Source organism: Furipterus horrens, unplaced genomic scaffold (assembly GCF_987537825.1).
Source record: "Furipterus horrens unplaced genomic scaffold, mFurHor1.1.pri manual_scaffold_6, whole genome shotgun sequence".
Taxonomy (NCBI): Eukaryota; Metazoa; Chordata; class Mammalia; order Chiroptera; family Furipteridae; genus Furipterus; species Furipterus horrens.
Window position 1 is genome coordinate 68,740,716 of NW_028327176.1, and position 9,263 is coordinate 68,749,978.

Below are 9,263 nucleotides of genomic sequence, written 5' to 3' on the forward strand. Positions count from 1 at the left end.
AGCCGACGGGCTCCTCCAGTGAGGAGGCGGGCACTAGAAACTGCTCACAAGTTTCCATTTCTACGGACACTGGGCTTGGAGAGACTCCAGGGATGTTACTATGAATCCGTTTCCCTAGAAACCTCTCCAAGGGGCCTGGCCGCCCTACTCTGCAGTGCCCTGAACAGCTGCCCCGAGCTCAGAAAGTGGACCCCAGCTCATGGGCCACTGCCCTTCATCTGGCCTTCAGGAAGCCCGCTACGCAGACATGGGGCACCTGCCAGCCCTGCGCTACAGCATGACACCCGTGAGTGGGACCGGGAAGCTCCTTCTCACCCTGACATGCATCTACACACCAGCCAACAGGCAGACAGAGAGCCTCCTATCAACAGAGCAGCCCAAAGACCTTCATACGACCCCTTGCCCCGGGCCACAGGCAGCACGTGGACAGACGCCCATCCAGGTGCACTCAGCTCAGGGCCCGCTACAAGCACATGGTTAACTGCGTGGCCTGGGCAGTGCGCTTAACCAGAGCCTGCGCGGATGCGAGCGCAGTACCTGTGGCGGGTCCGTGGGCACAGAAGAGCAAAGGGAGGAGGCGCTTAGCTTTCTTAACCTTATGCCGGCCGTGACCGGCTCCTTTCAGAGGAAGGGAAAGAGAAAAACAGAAACATTATTTCAATACAAAAGAAGCCATGTTACAGTTTAAGGCATAGCTATAAAAACACAAAATTGCAATATTTTATTTGACCACTGACACAAAATTTCTTATGATGATTGATTTGGGTTTTAAAAAACAATATTTTAAAATGCAATTTCCTCTTCCAGCAAAGATTAGCATTAGATACAGGAACTTTCAGCAGGGCACAAGGGGAAGTCTTACTGCTCTGCAGAGTCAGCCAGTGAAGGTGCAGATGTCTTTACAAATAACCAGACAAACAATATGAAACAAGACAAAAAACAACGACCAATAAATAATTCCAGACCCTTGCAGACATCTAGCATTCGCCCATAAAGAAAAAATGGCAGAAGAGAGCACAGCAGACACTGATTTGTGCAAGAGCGTTAGGAACACTTTCCTCCAGACTGTGAGCACTGACAGGCTCGCAGCCCACAGAGCGCACGTGAACAAACTCCCCTACGGGGAGCGCAGCAGGAGGAGGACGTCTGGACACCCAGGCTGCAACGCCCGCTGGCCACCAGCACCACGTCTGCGTGGCCGCCCTTGTTCGCATAGCCAAAGCTCATCTGGGTCAACAGTCTCTGTAGGAGGCACCTGCTGGTCCCACAAGACACATCCCAACCCTCAGGAGCTCAGAGCACAGTGCAAAGCAGAAGGAACAGTTTGGCAACAGCAGAAATGTCACAGGGAAGGCAGGCACGTAGCAAACGGGACACGGGTGGTGTGAAATGTGACTGCAGACCCACAGGACCCCTCAAGAACGATCAGGACGGAGGGTGTGGGCCCAGGGAGAGCACAGGTCAGGGTCAGGGTGGCCACAACTCAGGGCCACCGTCAGCGCGTTAGGAGCAGAAATGAGAAGTGAGGCCACTTAAGGCACCATCAGAGCACAAGGAGGTCAGTTCAGGCAGACCACCACTTGTGCTCTGGTCCTCAGTCACACAAGGAAGGCACAGTCCCTGTGACCAGGCCTCTCGGTGCTATTCCTTTCCTCAGACGTTACTGTTTGGTGCTGATGATGTTGAACTTGACCTGAGCCCCCGAGATCTGAGAAAACAGTACTTCTAGCACATCATCCAACCTGGGGTGGCCATGGGAACCTCGGGCCCTCAACAATGTTAAAAACCCATGAATTCCTAAGGAGGCTCAAGAAGAGAAAGCCCCGCAGAACATCACCATCTGTTTCAGGAACTGGTCAGTAAAGGGAGGGGAGAAGGCAGTCTCCCTGGAGGACCCGTTCCTCAGGGTCAGGAGCAGCAGGTGAGGGAATGCGTTCCTCAGAAGTGTCCCAGCTGAATCGCCCACAAAGCTGACGAAGGAAACCTAGGCAGGGAAATCACCAGCTGCTCACCCGTTAGGTGACGTGCTCACAGGAGCTTTATAACGGACATGTCACAGGCTGACCAAATCTACCGATTGGCCTGAACATCACCGAGAGTCAGCCAGGGGCCAAGCGCATCAGCACTATGATGTAGCCTTGGAAACGCCACTGAGTCCGACTCCTCACACTTCTCGTGAAAGAGAATCACTGAGCCTGACTCCTCACATGTCCCGCGATCCTGACCCAAGCTCAGAGGAGACACAGCAATGCGGGGCCTGAGGGAACGTGTCCCGCACATGACAGGAATGCCGTCAGCCAGGCCTAGCATGGGTACACAGCGTGACACAATTTCTTCAACAGGTAGCTTGCAATCAGGGAAAGAAAAAAAAAGGCCTCATGGGCAGATCCAGGAGGACAGGAGAGCGACCAGCCTAGTTCCAGCAGTACTGCTGGTCCGACTCCCAACGGGACAAAACCAGGCGTGGCAATGCATGATCACAGGAATCTGAACACGGGCCACAGAGCTGGTATTAAAAAGTCACTGTCAGTTTTCTTGCAATGTAATATTCTCAAAAGACTCCTTGTGTTTCAGAGATCCTTAGGGATGAAACATGCCTTAAGATGCTTGAAAACCGCCGCCGCCAGGACCACGCACGTGGGAGAGGCAGAGGAGAGTGCAGCTGGCCGGTGCACAGCCGTTGAGCCTGGGGGGCAAGGACGTGGGGGATTGGTATACGATTCTACCCTCTCTGCTTCCGAGTATGTTTGAAATTTCCCAGGAGAAAGTTTAAAACATTAAACATTCAAAAGCATAACAATATGCACATATTCTTGCTTGTAAAAATATCAAATATGTTTTTGCCTTAACTCCTGCAGGCTGACTGTAATAAGTTCTGTAATTATTATGCAGCCACAACAGGCCAAAAACTAGGGGAGGAAGCCTTGAGTTCGAATTCTAGCATTTGTGTTTTCAAAGTTTGAAGCCTTCCTGTAAAATTTTTCTCTGTAAAGAAAATAAATAACAGGGCTTTTTGATGTTAGCAATATTTGTTTTTATATTCAGCAAGGTGATACTTAGGCTTCTTCTGTTTTATTAATACATTTTCAACAATTGCTGAAGTTCATTCCAGCACGGTCCCAACCCAGCCACTCTCTGCCTGGGACCACACCAACACACCCTGCATTACAGGCGCGGCCTCTCAGTTCTACGTTCTGCCTGAGCTCTATCATAAGCACGAGTTTCTTTGGAAAAACACTTAATAATTAGGCTAAAAAAAAAACCCTACTCTGTCCTCAGAATAGTGTGCCCAAGGAAGCACGCTGCTCTGTCATGTGCTGTTGTACGTCTGCTCGCCTCCCTCGTCTCCACCGGGGAACCTCGTCTCTGCACGTGGTCAGCCTCGGCTGTGCCGTCTGACTGGGGACAACTGACAACAGCCTTTCCCTGCAGAGAGACACGCATGGGCCTGCTGGCTTGCCTCCGGAACGCAAGGACAACGTGTTATTTCCCAGCAGGGACCCGTCGACAGCTGGGTCCAGCGGGTGTCTCCACACCCCGGGCCTACCACCTCCCGGAAAGCGTCAGAACAATTTGCAGGGATCAGCCCACAGGGGAGGTCTGGGAGACCAGTGACTCTCGGTGTCACCGCTGGTTCTGCGTGTCCCTGCCTTGCTCCCATGCCCGCCACCCAGATGCCTGCCTCTCAGTCTCAGCACCAGGCACAGAGGTTTAGGAAAAAACATCAGGGCCGTGGGGGCGGCCCTGCAGCCCCACTGGCTTGTTTCGCTGTCCCCCAGCCCTGGCTCCCCCCGTCAGGAAGTGCTGAGACATGCCTGAAGCCGCAGGACCCAACCCACATCTGTCCCACACAGCGCATCCGAGAGCATCTTCGCCAAGTGCATCACTCCAAGCACAGACATTTCTCAGAGTGTGTGTGGGGTGTTTGTGCACAATGCAGTGATAATGAGCAATTCCATTGGTACGCTGGAGAACAAAAAGAACCCATCGACCAGGCGAAGGCACAAAACTACATTTCAGGAAAAATTAACTCAAGGCAAACTAATCTAACAGGAATCAGGTTTCTTCTAAGTCACATTGTCAGATACCAGAGCTATTAGGAAGCTATTAGATACTTTAGAAAGGGAACATATATCTGAGAACCGGTTATGTGTGTGTGTATACAGCTACAAGAGTATATCTGTAAGTATGTAGATATAATTACATGTATTTTAAGACATGAAACTTGGGCCCATAGAAGATGCTTTTTCCTTTTCCCCCTCCTTTCCTGTTTCCACATTTTTCAATGAAAAAGACACATATTTTGAAAACATACCAAGAAAAGCACACCACATTCATCATGCCAACAAATAGTTAAGATAATGCTTACACCGGTATCTTAACTATATTTTTAAAAAGCAATATTCTAGCACCATTTTATGTTAATTGTGAAAGACAAAAACCATTCAAAATATGTTTCACATATCACAAACTTCCAAAAAACAAGGAATATACATAGTATATTCTGTTAAATTCTTCCAAATTGCAAAGATAAACTACAATGGCAATTCCAAAAGTAAGACCTTTCCCAGTAGAAGTCATTACCATGACAGTAAGACTGAGCGACAACCTGGCATTCTGCATACCCACGGGAGTCATCTGGAATCATACGTGCGTGCCTCACCTCTGCAGCCTATGGCCCATACATACTCACACCTAGGTAGCGGTGGTAAAATGACGCAGCTGGATGGCCAGAGTGTCTCACTTTTCTAAGCTGTTCAGAAAGCGCCATGGAAGCGCGACAGCAGACGCCCGCCACAAGGACCCGCCCCCACCATGGGGAGCCCCGGTGCCCTTACCTGACATGGAGACCGCGTGTGTCCGCACGCCCTGCTTCTTGCCCTTGGCCGGCCTGCAACAGAGAGGGCACTGCCGTGAGCGCTGTGCTCGGGACCGAACCGCCAATGTTTCCAGGGGAGACCCACATGCACAGGGCGCAGTTTTTATAAAACTGGAGTCTACTGCCCGAACCCTTAACATCACCAGACTGCTTTCCTGTTCTAAAGAGCAGAAATTAAGAGACAACGAAAGGGTCGCTGAACAGCTCCAAGAAAGCATCCTGTGGAAGTGCCTCCACACACAGCAGCAGCGGTCCTGCGGCGGTCACGGCTGCGGCAGACCCTCTCACTCGGCAACGCACTGCCAGGCGTCGCCCAGGGTCACAGAGGACAAAGAGGCGCCTGGGACAGCAACGGGCTCCCCAGACACAGCTGGAGATGCCTCGTGGGCTGGCCCTGCTCCACCTGGAGCACAGGAGATGCTGACAGACGGTGTCCCTGCGGGCTAGGCAGGTGAGCAAGACGTGCCTGGCTGCTTGTTGCATGAGACGGCACAGCAACGTCAGTGTTTTACATCGTCATCCACAGATAATAAAACTTTGGCCAAAGGTTTTAGCAACATTTATAAAATGAAAGTATCGTGCAGTTTGAAATTTTGGGGAAACAAATAGAATAGAGGACCCCATAGTCTTTAAATAGCAGTTACTTTGCTCTTGTAATAAAACATAAAACTTCTTCCAGACATGTGAGCATTCACTATAGAAGTACTCAGTAAAAATTCTTCCTAGTACCTAGAATTTAAACTAGGCAATACTGAAATGTAAAACTGTATCATTTTTGAGAAGTAGAAATAGTGCACATTCCACTGCAGAACCTTTATAATGAATTATTGTGAGGGCACAGAACTGAGTTCCTTTACTGAATCTCTACCTCAAACGCCTTTGAATAGCAGTGTAACTGAAGTTGTTTCTGACCAACCACATGTTTCTCTGGCACTGCGGCTCCCTCTGAATGGGAGCTTTATGCACTGCGAAGCCTCAGGGGCCTGTTCAAAGGCCTCGCTGTTTTCTTTTACATTCTGTCCCAGACCCAGGGTCCCCACGCCACCACACCTGTCTGCTGTTGTGCGTCACCTGTCCCGCACCTGCCTGGATTTCATCAGGCTCCTGGTTAATAGCCATACCAGTGGTTGCTGCGCTACGACCTAAAATTTGCTTTATTTATCCAGGTTTTCTAGTATCTGTGGCTGATTCCAACCTATAGCCTTCTTCACTCACTTTTTACATCTATATTTATGGCTACTGCATGTCTTAACCCTCAAAGTCACCCCTCAAGGACTTCCCACAGCTGAAGCTACTCCAGACATCTGTTCCTGGCCCCAGAGGGACATCACTGAACACCTCTGACACAGCCTGATGCTGTGAGACAGCTGGTTCCCCCACCCCTCCACACCCCGCACACCTACTGTGTACCTACTGTGTGCAGGTCCCACATAGGCCTAGGACATCACATGGCCCTGGCCTTCAACAAGGCCATGGGGGTATGGATGAGCAAAGAGGGAATCTGGGAGTGGAATAAGTAGTCAAGTAGAGTACGTTACGGGAAAACACAGAGGGACGCTCCGGGGATGGGGCAGGGGTTGGTCAGGGGAGATGTCCAGAGGACATGCCGTAGGGCAAGTCCCCAGGTTGAGGACAGGGGCTGGAGGGAATGAGAGTTCACTGGGCTCCAGGGTCTGAAGCCAGCGCAGCAGAAGAACAGAGCGGGCAGTGGTGACCCGAGGCCACAGGAGCTTGGCTGGGGAAGGACCACGCAGGCCCTACCAGCGGGCGTCAGGACACTGGCACTGACCCTCCTAGCAGCTGTCATTCTGGAACGAGCCAAGAAGAGTGTGCATGTGACCAGGACCCCATCAAAACAAGCTTCCTGGGCAGACAGCCGCTCCTCACACGTCCTCACAACTCAGTGCCGGAGGAACGAAGTGTTCGCTGCCTCAGCCAGGAGAGGGCTCTCGGGACCCTGCCTGACATCTTCTGGCTGCCCCCCCCACCCCTCTCCCACCCCCTGCGTCTCCCCGAGCTGGTTGTGCAGTGCAGCCATGGGAGTGACCACATGAGGAGCCCTTTCTTAAGAGAATCACAAAACCTGGTGTGGCCGCAGGGACTCCAGCACAGGAGTCCACTGGGGTAGCCCAGATGGAAGATCGGAGCAGCTAAGATCAGCAGGGGCTGTGGGAAGGGGTGCAGTGGGTGGGTCTGCTGAGCGCAGGGACAGGCTGAAGGGACTGGTGAGGGGCTGGCATGGAGACTGGGGGGGTGGGTCAGAGTGAAGACGAGGCCTGGGTTCCCCTCTTCCTCCCAGGGCCTCCCAGTGAAGAGTCCCTGCAGGTGCCTCTCTCTGAGCCCTCAGTGCATGGCTGGAACCGTCCACTGACCTGAGCCCTAGACTCGGCTGTCGCCTGGGCCCCGGCCGTAGCACACTGAGAAAGAGACGTTACGGAGTAAGTTCTTTAGGCATCACTAATGTTTTTAACTTTATAGATCAACCCAGACACTATGAAGTGAGTGACAGAAACAAGTGAGCCTACGCTGCTGCTGTAACTCCTACCCTCCTCGCTGTGACACAGCAGAACCTGTCTTCAGGTTCTCACAAAAGCGGCGACGACCGCAGAGTGAGTTTCACAGGCCTCGCCAGGGCCGTCACCACGACGACTCCCGAGTCTCGTCCTGCACGTGACGAAGGGAAACGCATCTTACGTTTTTGAGTGCACCTAACCCTGGGACATGATCTCCTCTTGGAGCGCAGCTCTTGCTCCCTGTGGGGGTGGCAGGCTGACAGCTCAGACAAACGGGCCGCACACAGCAGTGACATCGCAGCTTCCAGCTCGAGTAACAAGACAGGCACAAAGCAGCCCTTACTTCGGTGTTGACGGCAAAGCCCATTCGCCTTCTGGGGAAAAAAGGAAAGACAACAGTAAGGACCCCTCTGTTCCCGTTGGAAGATTCCACAGGAACAGCCCTTTAGAGGAAGGTATTACACCGTCTGTCTTAGGCTTTGGGGGTCTTATTTTCAGTATCTGTAACAAACATACACTGAGTGCAGGTGAACACCATGTAAAAGGTGCTGCCCGGTCAAAACAAAGTGAGGTGACAAAATGATGAAAGGTGTCTTCCCATGAGGCTCTCAAAGATGAGGCTGTCTTTCGGTCAAAGACAACATCCCTCATGGAAGGTCTGAGGCCCCACGGGGCCCAAGGCCCAGTGGCCCACAGAGTGGCGACTGGAAGGAGCCCAGGCAGAGCAGCCCTCCCCTGGCGGTTGCCTCCTACCACGGCAGGGAGGCTCAGGGCCCTGTCTTTGGTTGGGAAGACCCTCCTCCCCAACCGGGTGGCTGGGAGCATGGACCCCTGGCTTCACCTCTTCTGTCTCGAGTAATGGGGACAGACTCCAAACTGACCTTGTCCTCTACTCCATCCCTGAGCTACATCACTATCGGAATAACTTCCCCCAAAACCAATTAATCAAGCCTTTCCCCTGCTTACAGTTGCACCGTCTCTCCATGGCGTGTAAGTACAACTTAAGCTCCTCAGTTTACCCCCAAAGCACTGCTCCGTTCCCGTCAGCAGAGAACAATGCTCTGTCTCCCATTTCAGGGGTGTCTGTGGGGCGGGGGGTTGTGTGGGCAGGTGCCTGTCTTCCACCCATTTCTCTGACCCCCTCCCAGGCAGCTCCTGGGTAACAGCCCTGGTGCAGTCTCACGTGCCGTCTGTCCACAGCTCCTCTCTACATTTGCCCTTGAACTTGGTCCCATCAGTTCTCCACCCTCCAGTTCACGGGCTCATCCCTCACTGCTCCCTGATCCTGTGGATGCTTACTGTCTGAATGTTACCTGCGTTAATGTGCACCAACAAATTGATCAAGAACATTTGGTAAATTAGAATGAAATTTTTACAAATTATTTACTAAAAAGACAGACAATATGTCACATTAAACATTTTTCACAAAATGCTATCTTTATGTGAAGACATGCTCCCCAAACATTTAAATATTTGCAAGGTATCTACCCGCTTACAGTACAAAACGAGGAATCAAGATCTTGTATCTGCAAACACTTTGACTGAGAAGCCTTCAGACATTTCTAAAAGCAGCTGCCTTACTGTACTTCCTGTGAAGAAAGCTATTGTACAGCAAACACACACCCTATTTTAGGAAAAAAACAAATGACTAAGACCCACTGGTCTGATCACAGTGGCCAGCCCCGTCCTATAACCTAGACACTCCCTGGCTGGCCTCTGGGCTGTGGCTCACAGAGCACATCATGACGCTAACTTTCAAACGAAGGTCCCAGCGCTGGCCGGTGTGCCTCAGTGGGGTGGGTGTCGTCCCATAGAGCAAAAGGCCAAGAGTTCAATTCCTGGTCAGGGCACATGCCTGGGTTGCATGTTTG

The 9,263-nt window shown here is 51.7% G+C and overlaps 1 long non-coding RNA gene across 1 annotated transcript; it reads right to left on the reverse strand.

Annotated features, from left to right (window-relative positions):
• Window positions 1-554: 554 nt before the first annotated feature.
• LOC150006423 (uncharacterized) lies at window positions 555-7,762 on the reverse strand. The gene is made up of 3 exons (XR_016511943.1): window positions 7,425-7,762; window positions 4,839-4,891; window positions 555-618 (listed from the first exon to the last, which is right to left on the reverse strand). It is a non-coding gene; the product is annotated as an uncharacterized LOC150006423 (long non-coding RNA).
• Between the last annotated feature and the right edge of the window lie 1,501 nt (window positions 7,763-9,263).